The sequence below is a fragment of the Tamandua tetradactyla genome, chromosome 4, assembly GCF_023851605.1.
Source record: "Tamandua tetradactyla isolate mTamTet1 chromosome 4, mTamTet1.pri, whole genome shotgun sequence".
Taxonomy (NCBI): domain Eukaryota; kingdom Metazoa; phylum Chordata; class Mammalia; order Pilosa; family Myrmecophagidae; genus Tamandua; species Tamandua tetradactyla.
The window spans coordinates 41,105,607-41,124,639 of NC_135330.1; the positions used below are offsets into that span (position 1 = coordinate 41,105,607).

A 19,033-nucleotide genomic window follows, 5' to 3' on the forward strand; every position below is an offset into this window, starting at 1 on the left:
AACATCAGGTGGTAGGAGAGAGGGGAGCATGGAGGAATAGAAAATACAATAATAATATCTTCAATCATTGTAGAGAAGTAATAGATATAATATATAACATATGACAAATATAGTACATTGCATTTATAAACATAAACATCAGAAGAAAAATACGAGTGTCTTAAGTGCCAGAAGAAATAGACAAAATAAGCAATGAAAATCATTCACCAATTGAAACTTTTTAAAAATTATTTTATTTTATTATTTTTTAAATTTTTTGATGCAGTTTTATTGAGATGTTGTTCCAGTTTGCTAGCTGCCAGAATGTGACACACCAGAGACAGATTGGCTCTCAATAAAAGGGGATTTATTTAGTTAGTGTATAGTTCTTCAGAAGAAAGGCAGCTAACTTTCGACTGAGGTTCTTTCTTACATGGGAAGGCACAAGGCGATCTCTGCTGGCCTTCTCTCCAGGCCTCTGAGTTCTAACATCTTTCCCCAGGATGATTTCTTTCTGCATCTCCAAAGGCCTGGGCTCCGCTGCGAGTGCTGAGGTGATGTATGCTGAGCTGCTTAGGCTGTGCTATGTTGCACTCTCTCATTTAAGCACCAGCCAATTAAATCAAACATCATTCATTACAGCAGGCACGCCTCTTAGCCAACTGCAGATGTAATTAGCAACAGACGACGTTCATGTACCATTGGCTCATGTCTATAGCAACAGAACTAGGCATGTTCATCTGGTCAAGTTGACACCTGAACCTAACTACCACATGTCCACCCCTTGTCAACTTGGCAGCTATATGCATCACCTTTAACGATATTAAAGTGGAACAAATTCTCTTCTGGTTGTGGACCTATGAATCTCAAAAACAAGTTATCTAGTGCCAATATGCAAAGAGGGGCAGTCACAGGGTCTATAGGGCAAAATTGGAAGGAAAACCTGCAGGGCAAACACCATTGGATTTCAAAGTCTGAAAGTAATTTATCCTTCAGCTTTAGAAAGTGGCAGTCCCACCCTTTCCAAGGGCCTATGCAGTGGCCTGCCTCTTTCCAAATCAACCTTGGGGGACATTGAAGAGACCATCTTTTCTTGGCTCTACCCTCTCCAAGCGTCAGGGCCACATCTGGACTTTCTGCCATTTCTGGGGCACATGCTCAACCCCTCCATGTGGTGGCAGCCATGCTCTCCCCATTCTCCCAAGGAGCATGCTGTACCTTTTTCAAGGCCTTTGGCTGCAGAACTCTTCCACTGCAACAGGATGGGAGACTCATCCTCTCCATGTAGATGGGTGGGTCCACTCTCCTGGCACTCCAGGACTTCTCCATCGTTCTCTTCACAGTGCCTCCAAAATCTTCCCCTTAGCCATCCAAAAAACTGGTCCAACATATCTGGTGTTTGCAAACTGCAGCAGCACCCCACTCTCAGTACCAAATCTGTTCTAGTTTGCTAGCTGCCAGAATGCAACACACCAGACGTGGATTGGCTTTCAACAAAAGGGGATTTATTTAATTAATGCATAGTTCTTCAGAAGAAAGGCAGCTAACTTTCGACTGACATTCTTTATTATGCGGGAAGGCACAAGGCAATCTCTGCTGGTCTTCTCTCCAGGACTGTGGGTTCCAACAACTTTCCTGGGGTGATTTCTTTCTGCATCTCCAAAGGCCTGGGCTGAGTTGCAAGTGCTGAGATGAGGTATGCTGAGCTGCTTAGGCTGTGCTATGTTGCACTCTCTCATTTAAGCACCAGCCAATTAAATCAAACATCATTCATTGCAGCAGGCATGCCTCCTAGCCGACTGCAGATGTAATGAGCAACAGATGAGGTTCACGTACCATTGGCTCATGTCCACAGCAACAGAACTAGGTGCCTTCACCTGGCCAAGTTGACACCTGCACCTAACTACCACAGATAAAAACACAAACCATCCAAAGTATACAATCACTGGCTTACATCATCATCATCACATAGTTATGCATACTCCCCATGTTCATTAAAATTTATTTTTAATTTCACAGAAAAATATATTTATAATATATATCTATACTTAAGTATAAGCACATATGCACTTAAACTTTCAAATTCAGATAAAGGAAATCTTCTGTTTAACCATCATGCAATCCTGCTTATCTTCCTAGAGCATGTTGTGTGTTATGTTGCAGGCCTTTTTTTAATGTATTTAAATACATATATTTCCATTAAAAATATGGACTTCTATGGGGTTTTTATTTTTTCAAATATGACCATACTGAATGTAGTTTTGCAATTCATATTTTTCATTTGGATGTCTTTCTATATTATTACATGTAGATCTCTTTCATTTAAAAAAAGTTACTTTCCTTTTGAGTTTGTTTATGATTTTGCAGAATATTTTCTTAATTAACTAGTCATAATTATTATTTTTTCCTTTTATGACATATTTTGTGTTTTGCTTGAGAAAATCTTCCCCACCTTAAGAACATAAACATATTTTGCTATATTTTCTTTAATACTTTTATAGTTTTAAAAATTATTTACCTCTTTAATAATCTTTTTGGAATGGAGGGCATAGTGTGAGGTAGAGAAGTAACTTACTTACCAATTGAAATATTTTAAAGCTAACAAAATTGAAAGCATAACAAAATAATGTGATAGAATTAAGTACAAATATGCCTGTCATAACAATAAGTATAAATGAATTAAACTCACCTACTAAAGAACATACTTTTAGATTGGGTAACAAAGCATAACTCAACAAAGTATTTTGGAAAAGTTAAAAATTATAGAAAGAAAGGTAAATCAGGAAATGCATATTAAAAATAAGCCAGGGTCATGATCTTGATATAAGGCAAGGTTTACTTGAGGTTAAAAACCTTAAATGAGTTAAAAAGAACCATTTATGATGCTATGCAAAACAGATAACACTCAGTAAAGGATTGAGATGTTCACAATGAAATATATCTATGCACCAATAATGCATTAATATTCATAGAATAAAATTCATAGAACAATAATATTAGAAGAGATAAGAGGTAGAAGCACATTAGAGTGATAAATTTCAATTTTCTTCTCATAGTTCATGACAGATCAATCAGGCAAAAAATATGTAAATCTATAGATCTAGTTAACATAATTAATAAGGTAAAGCTAATTGATACATGAAACTATGTTTTTGTAAACAGAGATTATATCTTCTTTTCAGGTGATCATGTAATGTTAACAAACACCAATCAGATATAGTGTCTCAAGGAAAATTGCACTAATTACAACTAATTACTTAGACAATTCGTATTCATATTCATGCAAATGCCTATGCAAACATCCTAGGTAAAATTTTGATAAACTGAATTTAGCACCATTAAAAGTATAAAACATTCTGATTAAGAGTGTTCATTTCAGGGATATTATAATGGTTCAGTAAAAGGAAGCCTATTAACATTAGGTCTGAAGAGAAAAGCATTAGATTATATCTATACATGTGGAAAAGGCATTTAATAAAATTTAATGTTCCTGCTTGATTTGATTAAAAAAAAATCTTTTAATATAGTACAAATAGATGGATATTTTCTTAACCTGGTAAAATGTATCCATTTCAATCTAAAATCCAGGATAAGCTTTAATTGAGAAATCCTAGAAGCACTCTTGTTAATTTCAGGAACAAGACAAATGTTTCAGTTTTCTGGCTGCTAAAACAAAAACCAAGCAATAGGCTACTTTAACAATGAGAATTTTTAACTTTTTCTTTATTAGAGAAGTTGTAATATTACAGAATAATCATACATAAAATACAGGATTCTCATACACCACCCCACACCAACACCCTGCATTGGTGTAGAACATTTGTTACAATTGAAGGTATATTTTTAAAATTGTAGTATTAACTATAGTCCACAATTTGACTTAGGATTCACTGTTTGTGTATTGTAGTTCCATGGATTTTTTTTAACTTTATTTTGTTAACATATATAAAATCTAATATTTCTTCTTTTAATCACATTCAGATATATATTTCAGTTCTAAGTGCATTCACAATGTTATGCTGCCAGCACTGCCATCATTACCAAAACATTTCCATCTTTCCAATAGGAATTCTGTAATTTTCAGGCTGAACTTCTAATTCTCTATGCCAACTCCATTCCCTAGTAACTTGTATTCTAGATTCTGACTCTATGAGTTTGCTTATTCTAATCATTTTGAGATCATACAATATTTGGCCTTTTATGTATGGCTTATTTTATCAACATGATATCTTCAAGGTTCATCCATGTTGTTGCGTATATCAGGACTTCATTCTTTTTATGGCTGAATAATATTCCATTGTAGGTATATACCACATTTTATTTATCCATTCATTAGTTGATGGACACTTGAGCTGCTTCCATCTTTTGGCAATTGTGAAAAATGCCACTATGAACATCCGTGTGAAAATATTTGTTTGAATCTCTGTTTTCAACTCTTAGATATATATCTAGAAGTAGAATTGCTGGGTCATATGGTAATTCTGTACTTAACTTTCTGATTGTTTTCTATACCATCAAATTTTTTTCTATAGTGGCTGCATCATTTTGCATCATCAGCAATGAATGAGTGTTCTTATTTCTCTGCATCTTTTCCAGTATTTGTTATTTTTCCATTTTTTTAAATAGCAGCCATTCTAATGGAGGTAAAATGTCTCATAATAGTTTAATTTGCATTTCCCTAAAGGCTAATGAGGTTGAGCATCTCTTCATGCACATTCTGGCCATTTGCTTATTTTCTTTGGAGGGATGTCTTTTCAAGCCTTTTGCTCATTTGTTAATTGGGCTGCTTGTCTTCTTGTTTTTAAGTTGAAGGATTTTGTCATATATTCTGGATATTAAAACTTAAATTGGATATGTGGTTTCCAAATATTTTTTCCCATTCTGTAGGGTTGTCATTTTACTTTCATGATAAAGTCCTTTGAGGCATAAATGTTTTTAAATTTTGATGAGCTATATAGTACTGTTTCTTTTGTTGCTTGTACTTTGGGAGAGAAGCCTAAGAAACCATTGCCTAACAGGAGGTCCTGAAGATTCTTTCCTACATTTTCTTCTAAGAGTTTGATAATTTTAACTCTTATGTTTATCTCTTTGACCAACTTTGTATGGTAGAGGTCTTCCTTTTTTTTGTTCAGAGACTGTTCTTTCCCAATTGAGTGATGTCTGCCATATTGTCAAAAATAAATTGGGCCATAAATGTGAGGATTGATTTCTTAGCTCTCAATGCCATTTTCTCTTTTTTTCCTTTGTCAATCTAACTAAAGGTTTGTCAATTTTATTGATCTTTTCAAGCAAACAACTTTCGATTTTGTTGATTCTATTTTTTTCTTATTTCATTTATTTCCATTCTAATATTTCTTATTTATTTCTTCATACCCATTTTGGATTTAGTTTGATGTTCTTTTGTAGTAAGTCCAGTTTTCAGGCTAGGTCTCCAATTTAAAGTCTTTCTTTTTTTTTTAGTGTAAGCATTTTAGAGCTATAAATTTCCCTCTCAGCACTGCCTTAGCTGATCCCTTAAAATTTTGGTATGTTGTATTTTCACTTGAATTTGTTTCAATATATTTCCCAATTTCTCCTCTGATTTCCTCTTTAACCCATTGGTTGTCGAATTTGCACATATGTGAATTTTCCATTTCTCCCTGTTATTCATTTCTAGCTTCATTGCATTGGGTCAGAAGTATACATTGTATGATTTCAATATTTATAAATTTATTGAGAGATGTATTGTGACCTAACCTATGGTCTATCTTGAGTAATGATCCATGTACACTACAGAAAAATATGTATCCTGTTTTTATTAGGTGAAGTGTTTTATATATGTCTATTAGGTCTAGTTGGTTTAGAGTATCATTCAAGTCTTATATCTCCTTACTGATCTTGTGACTAGTCTATCCGTTATGGAAAGTGGTGTATTAAAATCTTCAATGACTAATGTAGAACTGTCAGTTTCTCCCTCCAAATCCATCAGTTTTTGCTTCATATATGTTTCGGTGCTCTCTCTCTATATATATATATATTTTGTTATATCTTCTTATTCAATTATCCCCTTAATATATAATGACTATCTTTGTCTGTCATAACTATTTTATTGACTTAAAGCATATTTTATCTGATATTAGTATAGCCACCCCAGCTCTCTCTTGTTCCTTCTTGTATGGTGTGCTGGTTTGAAACGAAGCCACAGTCTTCTAATCCAATCTGTTGGTGCAGACATATTATGGATGGGACTTTTTGATTAGGTTGTTTCCGTGGAGATGAGAACCTCCCAATTGTGGGTGGTGGGACCTTTTGATTATGTCCGTGGAAATTTGACCCTTCATTCAAGGTGGGTCTTAATTCATTTACTGGAGTTCTTAAAAGAGCTGACAGAGGACAGAAAGATGAAATCAAGAAACAGAAGTTTGGAGATGCCAAGCTAAGAGATGAAACCCACAGATTGCCCTGGAGAAGCTAAGTGAGGAACTTCAGATACTTTCATTGAAAGCCACTGGAAACAGGAGCTGAGAGAGCTGTTTAAAACCAGAAGCTGGGAGAGAAAGACAACAGATATCACCATATGCCTTCCCGTGTGACAGTAAAACCCTGGACTTGTTTGGCCTTTCTTGAGTGAAGACATCTTCTTGTTGATGCCTTAATTTGGACATTTTCACAGCTTAAAATTGTAACTCGTAATTTAATAAATCCCCTTCGTAGAAACCAGGCATATGTTTCTGGTATGTTGCATTCTGGCTGCATTAGCAAACTGAAATACATGGTATTTTTCTGTCCTTTCACTTTTGAACTACTTGTAACTTTGACTTTAAGGTGAGTCTCTTGTAGACAGCATGTAGTTGGGTGATACTTTTTTGTTCATTTGGCCAATCTCTGCTTTTTTGATTGGAGAGTTTAATCCATTTACATTTTAAGTCACTACTGATAATACAGGGCTTTCTTCTGTCATTTTGCATTTAGCCTTTGTTTTAGTCTGCTAAAGCTGCCAGAAGGCAACACACCAGAGATGGATGACATTTAATAAAAGGGGATTTATTTAGTTAAAAACTTCTAGTTCTTCAGAGGAAAGGCAGCTAACTTTCATCTGAGGTTCTCTGTTACACAGAAAGGCACAGGGCGGCGTCTGCTGGCCTTCTCTCCTGGCTTCTGGGTTCCAAAGGCTTTCCCCAGGGCAATTCCCTTCTGCATCTCCAAATGTCTGGGCTAAGCTGCAGTGCTGAGATGAGGTATGCCGAGCTGCTTGGACTGTGCTGCATTTAACTCTCTCTTTTAAGCCTCTAGCTAATTAAATTAAACATTACTCATTGTGGAAGGCACTCCCCTTAGCTGACTGCACATGTAATCGGCTGTAGATGAATTTCACATGCTAATGATTCAAGTCTACAGCAACAGAACTATGGGGCATCATCACCTGGCCAAGTTGACACCTGAACCTAACTACCACAGCCTTTTTATGTCTATGCCTTTCTTTGTCCCTCAAAAAAAGTAATTCCTACTTTTATAGTTATTTGATTTTTGTGTGTGTTGTACCAATAAAGTGCCTTCCCATCTCTGTCTGGACTTATTTTGCATCTGTTTTCCTTGTGGTTGCCATGGGGTTAAAATTTAACATCCTAATTCTATAGCAATGATATTTGGTCTGATACCAACTACACTTTAATTGCTTACATGTATACTTTTCCTATATTCTTTGCCTCCCCACTTTTTTTTTTTTTACTTGTTACCACTAATGTCTTCGTACGTTGTATGTCCAAAAACATAGGTTAATCTTAAATTTTATGCATTCACATTTTAATACCTTTAAGAAGTAAGAAGTGGAGTTATATAACAAACAATACACTACTTTAATACTGGAAGTTATGTTTACCAGTGGTTGCCTTTTCCTCAGGTCTCTATATTTTTATGCCACTTTAGACTCCTGTGTCATGGTTAGGTTCTGATTTCAACTTGGCCAAGTAATGAGGCCCAATTGTCTGGTTAGGCAAGAACTGGCCTGAATGTTGCTGCAAGGATGTTTCATGACTGGTTGATAAACCAGAAGGCTGGTGTATTAAATCATCAGTCAGTTGAATGCATCTGTGACTGATTACATCTGCAATCAACTAAGGTGTGTCTCCCATAATAAGATAATTCAATCAGTTGAAGGCTTTTAAGGAAGAAGAGAGACTCTTTCACTGCTTTTCAAGCCAGTGAGCCTCTCCTGTGGAGTTTGTCCAGACCGTTCATCAGAGCTGCCAGCTTTATTGCCTGCCCTAAGGATTTTGAGATCTTCCATCTCATGGTTGCATGAGAGACCTTTATAAATCTCATATTTACAGATCTCTCCTGTTGGTTCTATTTCTCTAGAGAACCCTAACATACACTGTCTAGTGTCCTTCCCTTTCAGTTTGAAGAACTCCCTTTAGCATTGCTTGTGAGGCAAGTCTAATGGTGATGAACTCCCTCTGTATTTGATTATCTGTGAATGTTATAATCTCTTCCCCATTTTCTCTCTTTCTTTCTTTTTTTTTTTATTTTTGCATGGATAGGCACTGCGGAATGAGCCCAGGTCTCTGGCATGGCAGGTGAAAACTCTACCTACTGAGCCACCATGGTCCGGCCTCTCCCCCATTTTTTAAAGGAAGTCTCACTAGATATAAAATTCTTAGCTGTTAGATATTTTCTCTTAGCACTTTAAGTATTTCAACCCCTGACTTCTTGCCTCCATGGTTTGTGATGAGAAATTGGCACTCAGTCTATTTGGGACTCCCTTGTACGCAACACGTTGCTTTTCTCTTGCAGCTTTCAGAACTCTGTTTTTGAACTTCACTTTCTTTTTTAATCAATATATGATAGGGCATATTATCTTCATGTTTATCCTGTTTAGTATTCTCTGGGCTTCTTGGGTGTGCATATTTTTGTCTTTTGCTAAGTTTGGGTAGTTCTCTGTCATTATTTCTTCGAATATTCCCTCTGACCCTTTCTCTCTTCCTGGGATTTCCATAATGTGTATGTTGCTGTGCTTGAAGGTGTCTCAGATGTATCTTATGCTAGTCTCACTCTTAATATTTTTTTTTTATTTCTTCTTCTCAACCTGATTCATTTCAGGTATCCTGTTTTTAAGTTCACTGATTCTTGTGTCAGCTCCAATCTGCTTATGGAACATTCCTGGGTATTTTTAATTTCAGGTATTGTGTTTTTCAGTGATCAGCTGTGTCTACCCTTTCTTAGGGAATAGGAACTTTATGTCCTTTCTGTCCCAGTCAGGGTCTGGACCCCGTAGTGGATGATCACAAGAGATGGGGCATGGATGCCGGTCTCTACATGGAGAGAGCAATATACTGATTTTTCTGCCATAATTTAGCAACCTCTTCCTCCTCCTTTTACATGGATGCTCTCCAAAGCTCTTCTGGCCTCTAGAGTTTCAAAACAGCTGTTTCAGACAGTTCCTACTGTTTAATATTTGATTTGGTGGAAGGATTGAGTCCTGAAGCTCTGTACTTTTCCATCTTTCCACAGTCCTCTTACAACAATGGGAATTTATTGGCTCGTTGTTTTGCGTCTTGGAGGGGTTCAAAATCAAAGCATCATAAAGGCAATACTTTTTCTCAGAAGTCTGTGGCATTTGGGGGCTGGCTGCTGGCCAACCTTGGTCCTTGGCTTTTTGGTCATATGGCGTTGAACATGGAGGCCTCCCCTGGCTTCACTGGGTTCCATCAACTTTAACTTCTTCCTGTGGCTTTCTCTCTCTGTGGCCTTTGGTAAATAGCCTTCAATAATAGGATTAAGACCCATCTTGATTCACTTGGTCCACATCTTGATTGAAGTAGCCTCATTAAAATGTCCTATTTGCAAGGTTCTCACCCACAGGAATGGATTAAGTTTAATGACACATCTTTCTAATGTACATAGCACCGAACCACCAAATCCAGGATGTCCCTTATTATCACTGCACCACTATTTAACATGATTCTGGAGTACTAAATCCATACAATTAGAAAGTGAAACGAATTGATGGTATAAAAATTTGAAAACATTTGTAGTTTGTACGAGTGTATACCTGAAAAATCAAAAGAATTAGCTGGGAAATCTTAAAAGAGTAATTGAAAGTACATTGGTGAAAGAAAAGGTTCATACAAAGTCAATAGCTTTTCTATATGCAAAGCTACAGCAGTTTTGAAGATGCGATGGAAGAACTATCCCAATTTACAAAATTATCCAAAAAGGTAAAATAGCCAGCAATAAGCTTAAGATTGTGTAAGCTTCTACATGAAAGAAAAAAAACTTTAAAAGCCTACTAAATTTCACAAGAGTACTTCAATAATTGAAATGATATACCATGGAATATCTCTGCATCTTGTCAGTTTTTCCACATTTATTCTACAAGTAAATATGGTAGCCACAAAAATACCCACATGATATTTTTGGATCTTGATAGGCTGAGTAAAGTTGATATGGAAAAATATATATGCACAAATAGCAAGAAAAAGTCAGCAAAAGGAAATTAATGATAAGGTAATAGCTTTACTAGATATTAAAACATATTATTAAGCCTCAGGTATTTAAACAATTTGGTTATAGTATTTGAAGGGACTGATTAATGGCTTAGAATATGAAATACTTATATAAATAATAGTGGCCTTTAATATCAATGGCAAAAGTGGGTTTTTCAGTAAATAATGATGAGCCAACAAATAACCATCTGGATAAAAATAATTCATACCTCATACCTTAGACTATCATAAATTACATATGGATTAAAGATGTAATGTGGCACATATCCCATAAAATAACTAAAGACCTTATAGGAGAATTCTTTCTAACTTTAGCATGAAGAAATCTTTCTCTGATATGATAACAGCCAGGAATAATAAAACGGTTCATAAGTTTTACATAACTATATAAAAGTAAACTATTTCTCCTTGGCCAAAAATGCTAAAAGAAACATCAAAAGACAAAAATCAAATTAGAGGAAACTTGTTTGCAATTCGTATCACACTCATTACAAAGAAAACCTAATTTACTTAATATATAAAGAGCTTCCACCAACTGACACAAAAAGACCTATTAACCTAAAATAAAACTGGAAAAATTTATGGACATTCTTTTTGCACAAAGGAAATAAAAGAGAAGTATTCTTATGTTACTGTAATATGAGGCCACCCCTCTTCTTGCTTTTCTGTCTCTTTAGCCCATTTATTTCTCTAATGGCATTTATTCCAAGTTTTTATTTGTGTTTTTGCTTATTTGTTTTGTTTTCCATTTCCTCTCTTGACTGTGGATTCCATGGTTGTTAAAGGGATCATATCATGTCTGTCTCTTCCATAATAGGTGCCCTAACAATGAGGTGCCCTAACAAAGTGCTGTCAAATAAGAGGCATCCATAATCTTTTAAAATTAGGCTATTCTATTCCATTATCAGAAACATCTTCTGAATTTCCATCTTTATCATCTATGCCAAATATATTCAGCTCTTTTGTAAAACTAAATTCAACAGATGAATTCAGATTTATAAGATCAAAAAGAATTCATATGAATACACATAGTAACTGAGCTAAAATGTGCACTGTCTTTTATTAAGCTTTGAATACTCAGCTTCAAGCAGTGGGCATGATTGCCTCACAGTTGCTTAAAAATTATTTGCTGAATTACAAAGTGTCAGAAAAGTATTTGCCAAAAGAGAGCTCAATTACTTTTTCCTAATTTCTTCTTTGGCAGATCGTAATGCTTCATTAATAACTTCTTTAGAATTTGCAGTTCAATTTCAGTTGCTCTGAATTTCCTTCAGTTCTTCCATCAATTTTTCTCTAACTTTTTTTTTTACTTAATTACCATAATGATATTTCTGGGCATCATGAGAGATAATGTATGAGTGTCATCAGAAGTTCTGTTAATGGCTATCATTTCTGTATTTTGAGATTAAATGCCATAATTGTTGCATTTAAAAAGATTTTGTAATTACCCAGTATTTCTTTTCAAAAAATTGAAAACATTTTCTAGTTGGCCATAGTAATTTTATCTAATTTCTTTACTCTTCACACTTTACCTTTGCACAATTATGTGTACTTAAATATTCACTTCTTCTAAATTGGTGATTTATGTATCTGTGTGTTTCTATTGTGAGTGTTTACTTATTGTGCACACCCACAGAGACACACCTACACATTTTCTCTGCTTTGCAAATGAAAATACAGATTCTTGAAGACAGGCACTGTACTTGAGTTCCTTCATCTATAATTGCTCTAGTGACTATTGTAAAGTAGTTATTTGTATGTATTATTCAAAATTTTTGCCTCACTAAGTATTTCTGTAACATCAATATCATCAAACAGTGAGGGTCACTGGCTAAATGCTGGAGATTTGCAGTACAGTTTCCATCATCAGAGTAATCTAGCATGGGGGACTGAATATGCAGTTAAAATGAATGTAGTTATCTACTGATACATAACAAATTGTTCCAAAATTTAGCGTCTTAAAACAATAAACATTTATTATTTCATAGTTTTTGTGGGTCAGAAATCTCAGCATGGATTATTTCACAAGTCTTCAATCAAGGGACTGCCTGAGGCTGCAGGAATCTCAAGGCTTGACTGGGGAAGGAGCCACATCCAAACTTACTCACATAATTGCTGGCAGGATTGAGTCCCTCATATGCTGTTAGACTGAGGGCCTCCGGCCCTTGTTGGCCGTTAACCAAGCGCCTCCCTCAACTCCTTGCCATTTGGCCTCTCCGTAGGGTAACTCACAATACGGCCAATTTCCATTAGAGAGCAAGAGAGGGCCTCTAAGAAACCATCACTTCTTTGTAACCTAATCTTTGTAACCTAAGTCAGGAGCTTTATTGAGCAGCAGGCACTTTACAATAAACCCAAGAGAGTCTGCCTTCTCTGGGAGGACGGATGTCTGTACAAACCATTGGTTTTTTTCCACTTCTAAAAACAAGTTCTCCTTTTTACCACAGACCTTAGACCTGTACCTGCCCAAATCACCCCTCTCCAATTTTAAACAGGCAGTGCACACATGTACCAGGAATACTGGCCAGCCACCCTGTAGACAGTTGAAATATCAGTTCTGCATTACGTGCAGGCAAAGGCATAGACTATTAGATCCTGTAAAAGACTTAGGAAACAGTAAGAGAATTTCTCCTTTCACCTTGAAAATGAAACACATTTTCAGTGGATGTGCATGTCCTGAAATGGTTTAGATGGGGGTTCCTAGGAAAATGGTCCATTGTCAGTTCCTTCTCCACCCTCTGTGCCTCTAATAATGATCTTCTCAATGTAACATGAGTTTTTTTTTTTTAAGTCCTTGCTGTAGGAACTCTTACAATGAAGCCTAGTCCTCCTACTGCTAATGCCTTTTCATGCCACTGGAGTAATGCTGCACTACTATATCCTGTGGGCTTCTCAAACCCATTATAAATGTACTTCATTAACAAGGCAATGCCATTTCTGCCCAGTGACTACACAGTCTATTCTATTCCACTGATCTTACCATGTACTAGCACTTTCAGTGGCACACCCTGGGCTCCTTGCTTCACAGCTTACTTCTTGGTGTTGACACCTGGGTTCCCCAAGGCTGCATGAATGCCCAAAGCATGCCCCCATGCCACAGGACCCTGTCCACCTCCCTTGAGTCCATACCTGGTTTGGCCTCTGCCTCCTCTTGCTTGTTGACGAATTTGTTCTTGTTAAACTCGTCCATGACCACCTAGTGGAAGTGCAGGGACAGCGTGGTCCCGGCCATGGTGGGGACAGGGGGTGGGGGTGAAGCTGGAAGGGCAGGTGGGGGAGGGTCGGTGCCGGGTCAACCAGCTTCAGTTTGGCTGGACCTCTTCTCCTGTCCCGTAACCTAGTATTGGAAGTGACATTCTATTCTTTTTGCCCTATTCCCTTCATTAGAATTCAGTCATTGGGTCTAACCCATAATCAAGGGAGTGGGATTACACAAGCATGCAAATAACAGGAGGTGGGGAATCACTGGAGGTCATTTTAGAGGATGCCTAACACATGTGGGAAATACCAAACAGTTAAGACACACCATTAAAATTAATTCAGAGGAGAGATCTCTAAGGCCTGAGGTATTCAGGAAAGACTTCCAACAAAGTTGGGCTGTGAGTTGAATCTTGAAGGAAGGTTGGATAAGTATAGGGGTAAAACAACCACATACAGAGAAACACAGGCAAAGAAATATAAGGAGATATTAGTCTAGATTACTTGGAGAATAATGAACTAATACTTGACTGTGGTATTATGTAAAATATTAATCAGCAATCCTAAAGTAGATACCTATTTCTCGTTTTGGTAAATGCCATTTTCACCTCAATCTTGTTTGGGTATTTATAATTTTTATTATCAGAGAAGTAGAAATTAAAAGTCAAGCATAGTAATGAAATACTGTTTTGCTGGTTTGAAGGTATCACGTACCCTAGAGAAAACACATGTTTTAATCCTGATCCAATCTTGTGGGAGCAACTGTTTCTCTTAATCTCTATTCAACTCTGTAAATTGGAACTTTGATTAGATTGTCTCCATGGAGATGTGACTCACCCAATTGTGGGTATTAACCTTTGATTAGAGGGAAATATGACTCCACCCATTCCAGGGGTCTTGATTAGATTACTAGACTCCTTTAAAAGAGGAAATGTTTTGGAGAGAAACTTCAGAGCTGACAGAAAGATAGAAGCCTCAGAGCCAACAGAAACATCACAGCAGAGCTGACACGATTTGGACATGTGGAGAACAGAGACGTGAATGTTTGGAGATGCTTGGAGCCCAGCAAAAGGTTGCCATGAGATGTTAAGCAAGACTGAACCTCGAGGCAGCCAAAAGAAGCCAAGAGATGAAAGCCAGCTCTGGAGAAGCAAAGTGAGGAATCCCCACACAAACAGAGGCTGAAGGCAACAGAGCCCAGGAACAAGGGATCAGCAGATGCCAGCCAGGTGCCTTCCCAGCTGACAGCTGTTCCTGACCCATTGACGGAAAAGAAGTGTTAGTTTTTCGTAATTCCCAGATCACGGTGGGTCCTCCTATTATAGTAGATAATTATTTAAGCAGTCATAATGCGTAGCATTGTGTCTGTGGTGCCATGAAAATTACTGGCAGTAGCAGCAGTAGCAATAGGAGAATCAGCATTTATTGCATGCCTAATCTATCCTAAGCATTGTACCTCATGCATGTTATACTCACAAATTTTTCATGAGAGCTCTAAGGTATAAGTATGATTATTATTTCCATTTAAAAGTCAATGAGATTAAGGAATTTGACCAATAATAAAGCAGTAATAATTAAACCAGTATGTGGTAGAACCTTGATTCAAATCCTAGTAGTTTTGACTTCAGTGCCTGAGCATTCAAAAGAAGGCCTCTTAGCTCAAGCTTTTAATATAAATGTGGACCATATGAGTGAACAATTTGAAATCAAATACCACTTTTCATCTAGATTTTCATGTGGACACTGGATCAGCAGCAATCTAAGCCCTATTAATCAGTTTGCTTGAGAAATTCACTTGGCCAAATCTTCCTTTCATTGTCTCTGCTAATTGTTATTAATGGATGGCTGTAAAACAAGCTAATTATTGCATTTTGTTTGAGTACAGATAGTATATCAAAGTAACGATCCCTGCCTTGGAGTTCAGGTTTTAAATCGAAGGTTTGGTATAGTCAGTTAATAGAAATACTCTTCAGAGTGAAGTAGAGAAGCACGCGAACTTGGAGCAGAAATACTAAAATCCTGTGTGTGCTATCAGTTAATGATAAATGTGGACACATCACATTTGACAGAAATGCCACAGAATGTCTCTTGTTTTTTGTCTATAATTTTTGGAATGTTTTGTATATAGGCCACAATCTGTAGTTATCTGTGGAGACACAAATGCCCATTCTTGTAATGCAGCAATGCGTTGGTGACTTGTGAGGGGAGGAAGTGGAACGGATTGTGTGCAGATGCTTTCCTACTTTCAAGTATCAGTCGAAAGCATGGATTCTGTCTTATGTTGAAAATGTCCTTGGAACAGATTTAAACTGGATTAAATTAATTAATTTCATTGATTGTGAAAAAGGCTATGGTAACCCCAAATCTGGGATGTTATTAGTTACCAACTAAGATGAATTTTCTTTTTTTTTTAATTGCAGAAGTTGTAAGTTTACAGAAAAATAATGCATAAATACAGATTTCCATATAAGTTGAATATTCTGAACTTCTTCATCTTAGATATTTAAATTAAAGATGGATACTTAATTGATGATTTCAATTTAAATATATATAATTGTATTGGATATTTTATAGTTTTGGTATTTGTTTTCTAGGAAGAAAAAAGGCAAGACAAATGGACATGTATACATAAATACACACACATTGCAAGAGAATATAGAGGAAATCAAAATCAATAATAAACTGTAGAAGTAAACCAAAATTTGGCAGGGTTTTGACTTTGATGTTAAAAGTCTAAAGAGTGTTTCATTTCATTCATTCAAAAGTAATTCTTTGCATATTCAATAAAGACTAATGATAGGAAGATAACATTGCCAAGAGTTGTATACTTAAAGATGCTTTTAAAGATAAAAGCATGAAGTGAGAGGATTGGAAAAAAAAAGACAAAACAACAAACATCATTTCCAGACAATGACTGTTTTGGTTAAATTCAAAATACTTAAAATATGTCATCTCAGAATATTAACAGATAATGTCTCAAATCAAGGCTTTCCTTGTTATGTTACTTAATGCTAAGAAATATTTTTGTGCTTTTTCCAGTGACTATTATAAACAAATTAATAACCACCCACAGCCAGTTATTCCTGAATACAACCTCAAGCATGCATGTGATCAAGTGAAATTTTTCCCTTTCTTTTTTTTTATAAATTAGGGAAGTTGTAGTTTTACAGAAAAATTTATGAAATTCCCACATATCTCCCCTCACACACATAGTTTTCCCTCTTATTAACACTGCATTAATATGGAAACTTTGTTACAATTGATTAAACAATATTATTAATAACTATATTCCATAGTTTCCGTTGGATTCACTATTTGTATTGTGCAGTCCCCTATTTTTTTAAATTTTTATTATAAACTTTATACAACTTAAATTTCCTCTTTTAACCACATTCAAATATATAATTCAGTGGGGTTATTACACTCAAAATGTTGTGCCACAACTGCCACCATCTTCCCTCCCTTTTGCTATTCTTGTTACAGGTCATATCTTTATATGTTGTATAAATAGATTTATCAAAGTATTTACATTTTATAGACTGTAAGAATTTAGAATTGGAATTGTATACTAAAAAATACAATACAATAGTACCTGCTTTCATCATTACCCGTATGTTTACCTTTATCAGAGCCACTTATTTCTTTATGCTACTGCAATCTACTGTCTCGTGTCCTTTCCTTTCAATTGGAAGAACTCCTTTTAGCCTTGCTTGTAGCATAGCTCTAGTGATGACGGATTTCCTCAAATTTTATTTATCTGAGAATATCTCATTCTCATTCTTATTTTTCAAAGGCACTCTCATCAGATATGAATTCTTGCTTGGTAATTATCTTCTTTCAGCACTTTAAAAATTTTGTCCCACTGCCTTCTTGCCCCCATGGTTTCTGATGAGAAATCAGCATTTAATCTTTAATCTTTAAATATAACACATTGCCTTTTCTCTTGCAGCTTTCAGAACTCTATTTGTCCTTGGTATTGACAATTTGAACACTGTTCTAGTTTGCTAGCTGCCGGAATGCAATATACCAGAAACAGAATGGCTTTTAAAGAGAGGAATTTAATAAGCTGCCAGTTTACAGTTCTAAGGCCCAGGAAATGTCCCAATTAAAGCAAGTCTATAGAAATGTCCACTCAAAGGCATCCAGGGAAAGATACCTTGGTTCAAGACGGCTGATGAGGTTTAGGGTTTCTCTCTCAAGTGAGAAGGCACATGGTGAACACAGTCAGAGTTTCTCTCTCATCTGGAAAGGCACATGGTGAACACAGTCGGAGTTTCTCTCTCATCTGGAAAGGCACATGGTGAACACAGTCGGAGTTTCTCTCTCATCTGGAAAGGCACATGGTGAACACAGTCGGAGTTTCTCTCTCATCTGGAAAGGCACATGGTGAACACAGTCGGAGTTTCTCTCTCATCTGGAAAAGCACATGGTGAACACAGTCAGAGTTTCTCTCTCATCTGGAAAGGCACATGGCGAGCATGGTGCCATCTGCTAGCTTCTTCTCCTGGCTTCCTGTTTCATGAAGCTCCCCAGGGAGGCGTTTTCCTTCTTCATCTCCAAAGGTCACTGGCTAGTGAACTATGCTTCTCATGGCTATGTCATTCTTCTCTGCTCTCTCTGAATCTCTTTCTCCAAAACATTTCCTCTTTTATAGGACTTCAATAATCCAATCAAGACCCACCCAAATGGGTGGAGACATGTCATCACCTAATCCACTTTAACAACCACTCTTGACTAAATCACATCATCCAGGGAGATGATCTGATTACAGTTTCAAACATATAGTATTGAATAGGGATTATTCTACCTTTATGAAATGGGATTTTGATTAAAACATGGATTTTCTAGGGGGCATACTTCCTTTCAAACCAGCACAAACACTATGTGTCTGTTCATAGCTCCTTTCAAATTTATCTTGTTTGGGGTTCATTGTACTACTTGAATATATATATTCACATCTTTCATTAAATTTGAAAGTTTTTTGCCATTATATCTTTACATATTACTTCTTTCCCATTCTCTCCTTCTTCTCCTGCAACTCCCATGATGCATATATTGGTATGCTTGATGGTGCTTCACAGTTCTCTCAGACTCTATTCCCTTTTTCCATTCTTTTTTCTTTGTGCTCCTCAGTCTGAGTGATTTCAGTTGTTTTATCTTTGAGTTTGCTGATTCTTTCTGCTGCCAGCTCTAATTACTATTGTCACCCTGTAAAGAAATTTTGTTTTAGTTATTGTGGTCTTCAACTCCTGTATTAATGTTTGCTTCCTTAGTTTTAGATTTCTATCTACTGAAATTCTCATATTGTTTATTCATTGTTTTCCCAATATCCTTTAGTTCTTTCTCCCTTCATCTCTGTCATTATATTGAGG

General features: G+C 36.3%; 1 protein-coding gene and 1 pseudogene across 3 annotated transcripts in view; one reads left to right on the plus strand and one right to left on the minus strand.

Moving 5' to 3' along the window:
* HMCN1 (hemicentin 1) overlaps positions 1–19,033 on the plus strand; it is a 531,301-nt gene that overhangs the window by 122,414 nt on the left and 389,854 nt on the right. The gene's annotated exons all lie outside the window — the stretch shown is intronic.
* LOC143679078 (actin-related protein 2/3 complex subunit 5-like protein pseudogene) lies at positions 13,250–13,695 on the minus strand (annotated as a pseudogene).